This window comes from Falco peregrinus, chromosome 1 (assembly GCF_023634155.1).
Source record: "Falco peregrinus isolate bFalPer1 chromosome 1, bFalPer1.pri, whole genome shotgun sequence".
In the NCBI taxonomy this organism is placed as follows: Eukaryota; Metazoa; Chordata; class Aves; order Falconiformes; family Falconidae; genus Falco; species Falco peregrinus.
The window spans coordinates 21,669,554-21,683,714 of NC_073721.1; the positions used below are offsets into that span (position 1 = coordinate 21,669,554).

Sequence of the window (14,161 nt, forward strand, 5' to 3'; positions counted from 1 at the left end):
AAACATAGTCCTCACGTGTGTATGAAGCATAATCTGCAACCAGGATAAAGTAATGGTTCTGCTTTACGCAGAGGTAGTAGCAGCCTAGCTGGGGTCTTTGTCCTGATCTGGGCAGTGCATTTCAGGAAAGCTGTGGGGCAGCTATGGGGCATCGGAAGAGAACAGTAAAATCAACCAGAAGTCTAGAAAATACACCCTGCAGGGATAAATTGGTCTTATTTAGTATGAATACAAAAGAAGGGAAATTTGAAAACAGTGTTCCGCTGCATGAAAGACTATTTCAAAGCAGAGGATAGTTTATTCTTTTTATCCATAATAGATGGCATAAAATTAACAGGTGTAAACTGCAATAAGGAAGGTTCGTATTGAACATGCTGCCCGGGAAGAAAGGGAGCATTAACAGTTCAAGTAGTGACCAGGTTGTCCGAGACCAATGTAGAATATCCCAAATGGTGGATTTTCTAAAGTTGAATGACTCTCCAAAGACTTAAACATGGATCAGGAGTGAAAGAAAGATCTGAATGTATTTTGGAACAGGAAATGGCCTTGATGACCTGTTGAAGTTCCAAGCAACCTGGTCATTGCTCTGAGACCATTAAAATAGAAGCCTTGACCCTGCCTTTGTTTTAACATACCCAAACCAGCACTGAGCATAGAGAGGAAAAGAGTCTCTGTGTGGCTGAGAACAAAAAAAGCTGACACGACCCAAAAGGACAATTGAAGCGGAATGTGGGCAGACCAAACAGACACCAGTAGTCCAGTGTTCGGTTAGGCTGAGATTTTCTTATCTGCAGAGGACATCACCAGGTTACTCAGTAGTGCACACAGGTACCCATACAATTTTGACTAAAAATACACAGGGATTTTGCTATTAATTGTAAATCATAGTGTATGAAGACAGAAGTAAATTTTGCTCCAATTAAAGTTTTTAAATGGCAGCATTGATGGTGGGGAGGGAGTGAAACCTTCCCCTGTTCCCATTAAGTTAGCCTATTGTCCAGGTTTTTATTTCTATTTTTAATGAGCATAATGGCTATGCTTACTAGGAGCTTCTCAATGTACTTGCTAATGAGAGAAAGAAGATAGATTTGGGGTTGCTTTTAGATATCTTTGATTTAAATGTTTCTATGTTTGAGTGACTTACCTCCCACTCTGTATACTGACTGTAGATTCACAAAAGCCTTTCTAATTTGCCAGTGGCCTAAGTAGCCAAATTGTTTTCTGCTGCCATGCAATTTTAGTGCTATAGAATTTATTCTTTTTTTACAAAATTTTCTTCATAACCAGATGTGCAAAAACTTTGAGGTGAAAGACCATGAAATGGATCAAATAACTTTTGAGTTTTGCCAGCTGCTGCTTCTGCTCTGTAAGAGGAGCTCTGTAGCAGGGACTCCTCCCAGATCAATAAACCTAGGATTAGTTGGGCAGAAGGAAGACACTTGTGACTTGAGCATCAGACTGTCTTTCTGCAGCTCTCTAAGCAATTAATTTAGAGTAGAAAGTGTTTTGCAAACAGCAATAATAGCTGCCAAAAATACTGACCCATGCAGAAGATAAAAGGTCAGGATGGATTTTATTCCTGGGACGCAGAGCACCAGCATGATCCGGAAAGTGCTAACTTTGTGGAGGAAGAGGTATGGCTGTGCATGTTGGAGTAGGAGGGCTTGTGCTGTAGTGTGTGCCTGTTGGTTTTATAGCTGGCACCACAGAGATCCTCGCTTCTCTACTGAAATCAGTTTTTTCAGTTATTTTGTTGGCCTGTTTCCTATTCTTCAGCATTATCATCCTGATCTTGCATAATTTTAAATAAGTATTTTTATTAACAGGTAGAGAACATGAATCAGCGTATACTGACTTGCTAGCAGAGACTTCGCCTTCTTCCCAAATAGTAACTCACAAGATAACATACATAGTATGAGTGTCTGTAAGGGGCAAGGTAGATGAAGCAAAGCCTGTGAGCTTGCACAGCCTTTAACTGCAAGCGCCTCTACTGATAATATTTTGTAACAAGCCATAACTGCATCTGGTTTTGTGGGTTTGCACAAAATAGTGTCATTCTTTGAGATGTATCCTTTTGTATTTACTTCTTTGCTTAAACTGAAAACCTCTGTTGTATGAATGGTGAAATTAATTTCAGCACAGAATTTGGATTACTTCCAGAGGAGTAAACCATAAGCAAATTGTTTCTTCAAAGAATCCACCTTCTCTTAGTTTGTGTTCAATTACATGGTTATTTTCCAGTGGGAGAGACAGAAATGTTAGTTATCTCTGTTGCTTGCCTGGCTGCTTTCCTTAATCTGCTTGTAGAGGGCGCTTTTATTCTACCGAGGCAGTTTGTTCCCTTTGAATCCTGTCTTCCCGTGATAGGGAGCTACTGCCTCACACCTCAGCAAAAGATTTGCGTATGCAAGTGTGTAATTTGGATTATACACCAGCAGAGACATTCTTCATTGTGCCTCTAATATGCCCGCTCCTCTTCCAGTTTGCAGTAACGGTGCATCTTCACTGCAGGGAAAGGCAGGGTGCTAGTCCTGCACCTCTTCACCATTTCCAGATTTAGACCTGCTCTTTCACCTCAGTAACAGTGCTGCGCTTGTTCTAAGAATGCAGCCTGTATGTGATTTAGATTACATCTGAGACATGCTATGCCTGTAATGAGAGAGTCTGATGGTGATTAATTAGTCAGGACTACACTGGCCTTCCTGCTCAAACAGAGGATTCAACCTCTCATCCATTTCTTACTCTTTGTGGTTGGGAGTTAAGGATTTCTCAAGGTGTTTGAAAGGTGAACTTTGATTTAATTTTTTTAGAAGAGCAGTTACACGCTACTGAAAAATTAGAATATAGAGACTATATAATAAAAGAGGAGCAGCCTCCTGCCAAACGGACATACAGTCCAGCCGGTGTGAAGAGTGGATGTCTGTTTTAGCTTAAAAGAAAACAAATCCTGTCCTCACCTTACTGTGACATATAGATATCTATCTAATGATTGATAGCAAAATTATTTAGTTGCATTCTGTTAAAAGAGCATGAATAACATTTTCCCAATTTTTCCTTCTTATAGGCTGTCACTCTGTGAGACTGCAGCAAACTGCTGGAGTATGAAGGCAGCTCAGAAGTTCATGTAAGTGTGTATCTTCACAAACGTGAATTGCAAAAACAGCCATTAGCTCTCTGGCCCTTTTAAATTTGAGGGAATTGATACAACAGGAAACACTGATGGAAAAGGGATGAGAAGATTGCAGGGTCAAGAAAAAGATAAAAATTCACAAACAATGTTAAAAATATGCAGCAGGTAAGACTAAATTGTCAGTGTCTGACTTGTTGTGAACAGTGACGATTTATAACAGCAGTGAATCACCCAGGAGTCTAGAAAGAACGATAATGCATTGCTGACTTGCTGTTCTTGGCTTCTCTGTTTTTTTGGAGGGGGTTTGCAGTCAGCAAGTGTGAGGGCACAGCTAGGATGGGTGCTCTGGTGGCGACTGGGACAGCTTACTGTTTCCCACCCCAGTGGCTGCAGGCCATGGGGCCTTTGAGGGTATTAGTGTACCCTCAGAGGCCTGGCATCACGTTTTAGCACACAAATTTTCAAGCAATATTTTGTTGCACTCTCAGTTTCTGGTAGTTTTAGGTGCATTTGCTGGTCTATTCTGCATTCTGAAAATAAACTTGGCATTAACTTAAGGTGTGGACAGCTCTGCCTGTGGTAATTTCATAGCCAATTTCAGAATTGCACGAGGTTTACAAAGCCATAAGAAGTTACTGAAGCATAGCTGAAATTCTGTCATCGTATGTGCTGGTGCCATATTGATTGATTCTGTTATGTGCAAGAAAAGACAAAATATACTACAGCTACTGTAATGCATTTTTCTGCTGGACCTAATTTAAGTTTTATCCTAGATTTGACATATTCCATCAGTAATGAGTTAATTGTATATGCCACAGTCAACTATATAAATGTATAATGAAGTTATTAGCAGTGTGCCTGATTCTGCGTCCCATACACAAATGAAAACCAGAGAGGAATTATTTGAGGCTACTTTCAGCTGTAGGTCCTGGCTTTTTTGACAGTAACTTGAGCATTAATGTTATACTGTTGTGTATTGGGTAAACAGCTTTACTCAACTGTGTTTTCTCTTTTTCTTGGCTTAATGTGACTTTCCACGGGGGAGAAAAAAAAAATATCTGGTTTGTCCATGGGCACCATGGAAGTCTGGTGGCCTGCTGCATATTTTAGTTTAGGTGCAAGAAAGTGATTTCTGTTTGAGGAAAGTAAATCACAGGGGAAATGCACTGCTGTGAAGTCTGTCAATACAATCTGCCAAAAAGCATAGGATTTGGGCTTGGAAAAATCCCATCACAGTAATCCATTAATCCATAGAATTACCTGGAAGGTTTTCAATACAAGGAAATAATTAGATGAGATCCCAATTTTTAAATTTGTATTTAACATTTATGGCTATTTCTGGTACTTTATTTTCTTTTACTTACTGCCCTCTAGAGGTCTTGCAAATGAAATTATACTATGGGAAACAAGGTTGCAGCAATGACTGTGTCTGGCTGGTGCCGCTGTGCACTGGCTAATACAGTGTATTGAAAAACTGCATAGATGTTCCTAGAGCTAAATGCTGTTTTCCGTACTCATTAGGAAGAGAAAAAATATTTACGGTGGGAGAAGTCCAGGTTTTGATATAGTGACTGTCAGTGCCAGTTCATATGAGCACAAAAGAGGTATATATGACGCTATCTATAAAAACCTACTTGCTTTATTACAGGTGATAAGACTTATTGCATAAAGTTATCAGTCCATCAAATGTTTGTCTATTTATCCCTTTTTAATATATTCTCATTCAAAATATTTTCAAGGAGAGATCGTCTTTGTAGAGGAACTGCACAAATGCTTCTGAACCCGAGAGTCTTGCTGTCACTTAACAGAACGGGTGAGACCCAGCGGCCTTATGGCTTCATGTCTCCCGGTTGGGCTCTGTGTGCCCTCGTGAGGCATCTCGCTCACCCAGAGTCAGAATGACAGTCTCTTTGATGGATTTCCCTTATGTTTAATGAACGCAGCGTGTGACCTGCAGTGTGTCTCCTTGGACATTTGGGATGTTTGCAAATCACTCTCCTCTGTCTGGCTGCCTGCTTTCATGAAGTGATTTGTATCTTAGTAGCTTTGATACTGCTATCAAAGAGTTTTTGGGGAAGGACAAAAAGGCAGTGGCATGGTATGATTATGTGAACCTTGCTTCTTGGAGAAACCCAGCTGAAAATATAAATGCTGTCTTTAAATTATGGCAAGACTTCAGTTGAAGCTTTGCTATACCCACTGGTGCTTGGTATCAATTTGATAAATCAATATAAAATCATATTTAGCTCTTTCACCCTTGATTCACTGGCAGTTGTCATGGGTATCACTCAGCAGAGATGCCTGTAGTCCCGTTGCTTAGCCAGGTAAGGGAAGGGCAGCACTTCCGGGCTTTGTGTTTTATTGAGGAAAACTCTTATTCTGTACTTCTTCAAGTCTGCTTCTGTGAGATGATTTGTGAGACATTGGGTTTTATCTTTGAAATGAAGCAAATTAAAGTTGGTTGGAGCAACCTCGATGTCCTCTCCTGACTGAGGAAGGCCGGCCCCAAAGAGAGCAGCCTTTGGCAAGGCCCTGCCTTCGCACGGGGGCTGCCACCATGCAGCTGACCAGTGAGCAGCCCCCTGGGGGTTCTTTTGCATGGACTAAATTGCGTTGTAGGTTGAAGCAGTTAGCGCTGGGGATCCAACATCTACCCAACACGTACAAGAAATTTTGTGCAGGCTGTCTCTTCTAGCCTGGCCCCCTGCAGCTGGAACAGGCACATCGTTCCTGAATTTCATAGTTTTATCATCCAGGAATCTTGCTTTTGTGCTCCCAGACCTCTCTACAAGGCACACCAGTGCTCTGTAAAGTGAGCATGATGAGGACAGTGACTTCAGAAGAGCACATCTGACCTGAACAGTAGCACTGTTAAAGAGAGACTCTTGAGGTATCAGTATCTCTATCCTCAATGGAATAATAAGATTTATCATGGATCTCTGATGCAGTCATTATGTAGCCTCTGTTGATTTATATATGATACTTATCTCCGTGATTTGACTCTTTTGTGTATAGCCGTAAGTTTATTTTCTCTGTTCAAGACGCAGTTAGAGATAGTGTTATAAGCTCTCTAACCCAAGCTTTAGTTGAACTGTATCTTGGCACTGGACCATTCCTCCCCAAAGTGAATTTGTTCCCAAGTTATATTCCCTAAAGGAGAGAAATCTTGTTTGAGAGAAACCTTTGTCGCAGTTGTATAGTGGCAAAAGTAAAGCCGTAGAGATAACTAGAGCTGACTCCTCAGCGGTGCTTGCTGCCTAAGTGGGCACCCAGAATTAGCAGTTTTTGAAACTTAGCTATGGATGATGGATATGGAAAATGAATTTACATAGATCTCCAGCTTTGCATTTCTATTCTTAATTTTCCAGTTGATTGGGTATTTGGTGTATCACAGAAGAATTTGTCTTTCTTGTATCACAGTCTTGAAGTGCAAATAAGCCATTGCAAATTGTCACTTACAGCAAAACGGTTTATTATTGATGAGATTTGTGAGATTTAAACAGGAAGGATCACTGAAGCATTTGCAGCCTTACAGGAGCTTATAGTCACAGAAAGTTGTGTAAGGGAAGTGTAAAATACCTGGGGGGAATTACTCCACATAACTATAGGTAATAATAGTATGGTCAATACAAAGGTCAGATGGGTACGTTTAGGATGCAGGCAGATACAGGAGAGAGGTCTGTGCTCATGAGTTGTAGACCCTTTGGGAGAATGGGAAAATAATTTTCCTTCTTTTTTTCACTGTCTTCCCCTATGTCAGAACTTTTCCTCGGCTTGTTGGAAGGTGCTCGACTACTGTGCTGTTCTCTCAGCTTCTTGGTTGCTCCTCTGCCTGACCCTGTGCACTGACAGCACCAGGGAAGATCAGCCCCTAGATTCTGGTGCTGGTTTATGTTGCCTCCTTGAAGCCGCATTTGCATGCCTGGCCTTCCCATTGTCAGTTAGGAGCACGCTGCCTTCATCCAGATGATCGCTATCCAGTATTGCACAAACGTAGTCAAGGTTTCTGAGGGTAAATATTGAGAGGTGGGTAATTTTTTCATGTGGTAGCATCAGCCTGAAAGACTACCAATAACATAACACACCAGCTTTAAGCCAGAGCAGGACAAAACAGCGGGTATCTGTTAATTGCAGTCTGTTTGATTTTTGGATCAGAACTTATTTTTGCACTTAACAGAGAAAGGTCTAATTTTGTTCTTATTTTCCCTAGGTAATTATTTCGGTTGAGGTACCTTTCCCACAAATATATTGCTCTTAACATTAATTATACCTGCAGATGGCTTTTATATACAACTTTCTCTCTGCATGCCTGTATGTAAAACAGGGTAGTATAAATGCTAATGCTTTCATTAAAAGATACAGCAGAGGTGGATTAAAAGCAGTTAATTTTTGCTGATCACTCAGTTTATGAAGAACTTCACCACACAGCTGCAAAGTAGCAACTGGCTGTTTGTGGCCCATTTTCTGTAAGTAGGTCCATTACAAAGCCATCGCTGTAGTTGCAACAAGCCAATACCTTATCAGTAAAGTCCCGAAACTGCCTGTTGGTATGTCACCTGTGTATATGTCCCCTTGCATAGATACTGACTACACAAGTGCTTATAATAGAGAAAAGGACATTGCTGTGTACCTTAACAGAATATAATAAATGCTTTGAAGTGATGCATGTCTGTGCCTTCATTTATCAATTTCTTGACATATGCTCACATAGGATTTACAAAAGAAGGTGTCATAATTTAATGTATTTATGTATTTATGCATTGAAATAAAATGCATCAAGAAAATACAGTTCTCCTAAATTCCAGACCTCTTGGAACTGTAGTTCCTTACTGAGTCTTTGTTAAATGTGAAAACAGAGCGCTAAATAGCTCCAGTGGTGCCTAGCTCACTTGACCATTGATGCTTTTTTTGTTTTGTTTTGTAATTGCTCCTTAAGGCTCTAATTAATATGTAAATATATGCAGTTTGCTACATCTCAGTCGGCATTATTCAGGATGCTTAGCAGAGAATCTGTAGGCAAGGGGAAGGGTGGTATACCTATGATAGCAGAAAGAACAGCTGGGCAGGTGTGACCATAAGGCTAGATTAGCCAGTAAATGTTCAGCCCTGTGGGTACAGAGTGATGGCAGGACATTTACTTGGGCTCTCATTTATTCTCAGCACTTGTATGGTCAGAAATGAAAAAGCTTCTAGTACTGGAGCTGAAATATTATGGCATTATATCTGAATAACCTCTTTCCCTTTCATTACCATTTTAAGGCTCTGCTTTTCTATCAGTTCTCTTTGGTATTTTAAAATGCTACTGGATTGTTTACCATGATGGAGACAGAGATAAGCCTTAGACTATGTGGATTACTTAAGTATTTGGAGGAGTTTCTCAGAGCTGAATTTTGGCTGAATTTATTAGAATCAGAGTTTTATTTTTACCCCAGTGGGAGCAGAATTCCAGCAAGGTTGATTTTTCTCACAGGTCAGCTTTTCTGATCCCTGATTTAGTCCCTCCTTTGTGTGTGGTCCAGTGAATACAGTACTTACTGATTTCTCTCCCCAGTTGCTGTTCCTGCATTCAGAGCCTTGGTTGTGATTACCAATGAAATTGTCACCAAGTACTTGCAACACTGGCAACTTTTATGCTCATTAATAATTCAGTGGAGATTACCAAACTGGAATTGGGTATTTCCTGCAATTTGGGAATCTTTAAATGGTCCCTACTCTGGAAAACAGGCCTGGACGCACGCTTTCCCAGCTCTCAGTACCCCCAGCACAGTTCAAAGTGCTTAAGTTGCATTTGGCAGAGTTTTGATAAGAAAGTCCAGCATTTGAGTAGCACAATGTGTTATTCCTGCCCACTTTCACATGACGCTGTGCAAATGTTTGAGTTCTGTTTTGGGGGTGGGTTTTGTTTTGTGGAGGTTTTGTTTGTTTGTTTGTTTTTAAGGAAAGGCTTTGATTTTTATGCTGTAGGAACTGCGCAGAAAGCCCTGTGCTGCCAGGCTTTGTGCAGGCATGGCAGAGCAGCCCAAGCTCACAGAGACAGAACAGCAGGCATAACAAGGTACTTTGAGGGGAAGTTCTGCAGAGCCCAAGAGGTGATTTGCCAGCAGCACACACTGTCCATGCGCTACATGCCCTTGGCGCAGTAGTCTGCAGAGCCCCCAGAAGTTGTTGGATACTGTTGCACACGGCAGGTAGTACAGCCCGCCCCACTGCATGACAGTGGGTCTTGGCTGTCTGTAACGGAAGCTCAGAGTTTCTTTCTCCAGAGAGGCATGATACTTATTAGCAGCAAAGCAGCAAGGTGAGAGATTCTAGCTCCTGCTGAGCTCAGAAACAAATCCTGCTGGATTTTGGCCTGTTTAGGGTCTGCATTGTTTTGGAGACTCAGGCCTTGTGGCATCATCCATCCTTTGCTCCTGTGCGCCCTCAACAGCAGCAGCTCTGAAGGGGCTGTGCAGTGCAGCAGGCTTAGAAGGGAATGAGGGACAGCTGGGTGAAACCTTTGTGGTTGTCTTAGATTATAAAACATTGTTAGTAATATCTCTAGGATGAAAATGTCACAGATGTTTCCAGATTCATAACTTACTTGGACAATTCGTTGTGCAACCTTTTCTATCAGGTGCTGCTAACTATAAATGTTCAGGCGAGCCTCAAATGTGAAAGCGTGCAGAAATCCCAGGCTATGCTGAGCTGCAGATGCTCAGCATTTTAGTTTTGAGCTGGATATTTTCATAACTCTTTGAAGTTTTTACTCATGCCAAATAGCTGTTAGGTGAAGCAGATGACTTAGAAAAGAGGTACAGCCATCTGCTGCAGTGTTTCTGTCCATTGTCTTAGAAGTGTTAGGGTCTCCTGCACCAAGGAAATTACCTGTGGTGCACAGCAGTAACACCAGGTCATCCACAGGTGGCAACATAAATTGGAAGTAAAATATTGCAGAAACTGGTCCATTCAGGTGTTCTGCATTACTAGCTATTTGTAAAAAAATGTTACAGTAACAGCATAGAGTATTCAGAAATTTCAGAAAGAATGTACTTTCAAGGTATAAATCAGATATATAATCATTTACTTACATGACATGAAAAATCTATGTGATGCTGAACAACCATTACTTAAAAGCATTCGGTATTAAATTGAAATGGAAAGACACCATGTTTTCACTGAACCTCAGTGGCACATTCTTGTTGATGGTAGTATACAGTTTAAGTCCTGATATAGCAAAAAGAACTGGGATGATGTTGCCTAAATTCCTCAGTTACTGAATTCTGATCTAGTTAAACAAGAATGTAGACAAAGTTTGCGTCAAGCTGGCCCACCCTCTCCAGTTGTTAATACCCAAGTACCCACCAACTCAAGTCGTCAAAACTGATGACTGAAAGGACTTTTCATCAAGGGGGTCCACCTTGGGAAACAAAGAACCGATAAGAGAGGGTCTGCAGCAGAAAAAGCAGGCCAAGCTGGTTCTGGAGTTTGGGAAGGAGTGCTAAGTAAGGGATATGTGCAAGAACTTAGGTGGAATCATGGGGCAAACAACGGGATGAAGAGGAGTGAAGAGGAAATAAAAGACCATCAGATTGTCAGGAGGACCACCTGGAGGCATAACTGCCCAGGTGGGAAGGCTTATACATATGCAAATAATTCAGAGAAATGTAACGAATATACATATATGAATATACAATGAATTTAGCTGTGTAACATAAAATGGGACCTGCAAAATAGTTTGGTATGCATGTTGGGTGGAAAGATCCCTGTACATCCACCGCTGCAATAATTAATAATGCCTGCTTCTTAATGCTACATTGGTGTTAAGGAGTTCTGTTCCTGAATTTCGGTGACAATGACAAGGCAATGTGCTTCTCAAATACTGTTCCATTGCTAGTTAGATACTGAAGATTTGTGCAGCTGAGGACAGGGGAGATATGAGGACAGATTGTTGGAATCAGGAACAGTAAAATAGAATTAAATCTATGTTTGCATGGAAATCAGAGGAGCGCATCTATTTAATGAGGAATGGTGATGTGCCCTGGCTGCACCATTTTGCAGGAACAGATAGGTTGGGGTGTGCACGGAGTCCAGTGCAATGCACTAATGCAGAGCCACGGGGGTTTCTCCTTTGTTTTTGGCACAGGCTGCGCGGAGCAGGGCTCATACAAACATTTCAGTGGCCTCATATCCAGATAAATTGGAGAGCGTGACTGAATGGTGATCGAGTGCTCTTTGCTCTGCTGGCAGTTACAGGAACAACGACTGGCAAAGGGGAGAGCAGTTGGAAGATGGGTTCATCCAAGGTCTTCATTAGCTGTTCCTGCCTGTGGCTCCTCTGCAAGTGAGTTCCTCCTGCTCATCTCCCCAGCCAGACCCACAGTGTGCTGCAAGGAGGGCCCAAAGGCTGGGCTCACCCCAAAATCTTTCCACAGAAGCCTCTGCAGCAGCCTGTTTTACTCTCCTGCTACAGTTAATGAATATCAAGGATATTCTATACACCCTACAGTATCTTTGATTTTCCTTCAGAGCCTGGAAGGATGAATGCAGAATTGTCTTTGTGTTACTGGGAAGCTGGGGAAGATAAGGTGTTCAGAGATTTAGACTAGCAAAAGGCTTTTACTGCATATCAGTGTGTCTAAACGTGCCTCCAGAGATGAGTAGTGCTGAAATGCAGAAAGCCGTGTTTTCTACAGACTGTCTCAAATCAAAGGATAGGGGTGGGAGAGACAAGTACTGGGAAACAACACACGTTTTCTAGGTCCCTTGCTGTGTGCTTTGGCAGTTGAGATACAAAATATTCCTTTGCTGACCTTTTTCTTTTTTTTAGTGTTTTTAGGTTTATTCTTTATTTTTTTCTCTGAATTTTGTAATCTCAAGTTTAAGCAGAGAAATACAAAAAGAAGCTTTAAAAAAGAATGGGGCAAATTCAGAGCATTGTGTAGGTTATAGCCATTTCCATTCTATTTCGTTATGCTATTTACGTTCCTTCTCAGTGTGTGTGCGTATACATATATATATATATATATGAACAGGAGAGGCACTACAAGTGTATTATCCAAGGAAGAATGGTACTGGGTAGAAAAATGGACATGCTGAACTACCTAGCTTTTCTATATACCTTTTGCCACCTCTTGTTTTACAGTTCTGCTTTGGTGGCCTGGCATACAGGGTTATTACTATCCTGCCTTAGATTTATCCAGCAAAGTAAAAAATAATTTAAAAGTGAATATTCGTACTTGGGGATTATCTGAGAAGTCTTACGCATTCAGATTTTAGAGACAGAAGTATCTGAAAGAAGCTGAAGTTTCATTGGCTTAGTCTGTTTTCTGAACATCAAATCAAAGGCTTGAAAGTTTATTTGAATGAAGATGGAAAAGCCATTGCTGGAAGGCAGGAGGCTGTGACTGGGGATAAAAGGAAGCAGCCAGAACAGGGGAGTTTCTATATTGGTTTCATGCTTATTGCTGGGTTTAAGCTATTGAATGTATTTAGCTTGTTTAATTACCAGTATAAACAAGGTCATGGGATAATGATAACATCCTTAGATGTTGATTAAGGAATAGTCTTTATCAGATCTTTTAATGTAATGACACAGTGACATTACAAATAGTTTATTCACCATTTGAAGAAAAACTGCACAAAACAGTGGTAGGAGGTATCCCTAAGGCTGGTTATCTCTGACTGTTACAGCAATTCCTAATTAACCTGTGGGGCTGACTAAGTGGTGATGTTATTTCAGTCCAACCCATCCTCTTGTTTTGGTCGGCTTCTTGGAAATTTTTGTTTGGGCTATTAACATCTCTGTCCCATTGCTTTCCCTACCTCCTCAGTTACACAGCTACATATCGTGCTGATAAATCAAGAGGCCTGTCTTCCAACCCCAAGGTGATCTCAGTTGTTTTGAGTAATGATTTTTAAAAAATTAAAATAGTTTACCAAGTTAAATAGCTTTTTTTGTGCATAAGCATTAATGACTTGGTAAAAAAAACAAACAAACAAACAAAAAAACCCAACCCAAACCAAAAAAGAAAACCAAAAAGGCCAGAGTGAGAGAATGGGAAAGAACTTGTAGTTCTACTAACAAATAACAAATACATTCAGCATGGTCCGTGGAGTGCCACTTCTGACTCCCTCAATTTAATACAGAAGTCAAAATACTGTGATGTAATTCTGTACTGCACAATTCATTGGCATTAGAATTTAATATGTATTCAGTCTATTCATTTTTGCACCTGTGAACCACAAAGTATGTTGTGACAGATATGAAAGAACCTCTATATTTCTCCACAGCAGAACATTTATTTCAGTAATTATTATGAGGCAGTCAACAAGGGTGTAGCTTTTAGAAGGCAAGTTTCAATTTTTTTTAATCATTTTGTGTTTCTTTTTGCATTGTTTTAGTTACTTGGGGGGGAGGGGGAAGCTGAATGCAGTACAAACAGTTATGAGAGCTATAACAAAATACTTTGTGCCTGTGGTATATTTTTTCCAAACATTTTTCTCATACCGTGTGCCTGTCTCTGTACAATAAAAAAATGCAGTTCATGAAACGTTTAAAATAATTCTTTCTTGAAGTAGAATATTTGTTTTGCAAGTTGGCAAAAACCTGATTCTTGTCCTGTTGCATCTTGAATTACCACAACCATTGTTTTTCAGAGAAAAAAGTTTTAGAGAAGTGCCAGCAAGATGAATTCTTTCAGGTGATTATTAACAAATGGGGCAGTATGAGCAACTAGGCAGAGCTTTGGACTGGTTTCAGTTGCCAGCTCTGCCAGCACTGGCGCACTGCGGGATCTCTGCACATCACAGCGTTTCTCTGGACTGCAGTTTTTGCAGTTCCTGCAATGTCAGAAATTACATAATTCTTGTTTGAGAAACACCATTTAGAAACAAAACATTGCTAATCATAATTGCAACATTCAGAGCAATACAAATGGCTATTTATTGTGTTTTGGCAGCTCACTATGACCAAGATGTTTTGGTGTTTACGTGAAGAATATGCTCTGCTTATCATGTATTCCAATTACAAATACTACCTATATTGTAGGT

At 40.6% G+C, this 14,161-nt stretch overlaps 1 protein-coding gene across 2 annotated transcripts in view; it reads left to right on the plus strand.

The window, feature by feature from the left end:
* PCDH15 (protocadherin related 15) overlaps window positions 1-14,161 on the plus strand; it is an 821,537-nt gene that overhangs the window by 341,628 nt on the left and 465,748 nt on the right. For both annotated transcript variants that reach the window (XM_055808474.1, XM_055808447.1), the window contains exon 8: window positions 3,065-3,124. The gene's annotated coding sequence lies outside the window, so the exon portion shown is untranslated. The remainder of the gene's footprint in view (window positions 1-3,064; window positions 3,125-14,161) is intronic.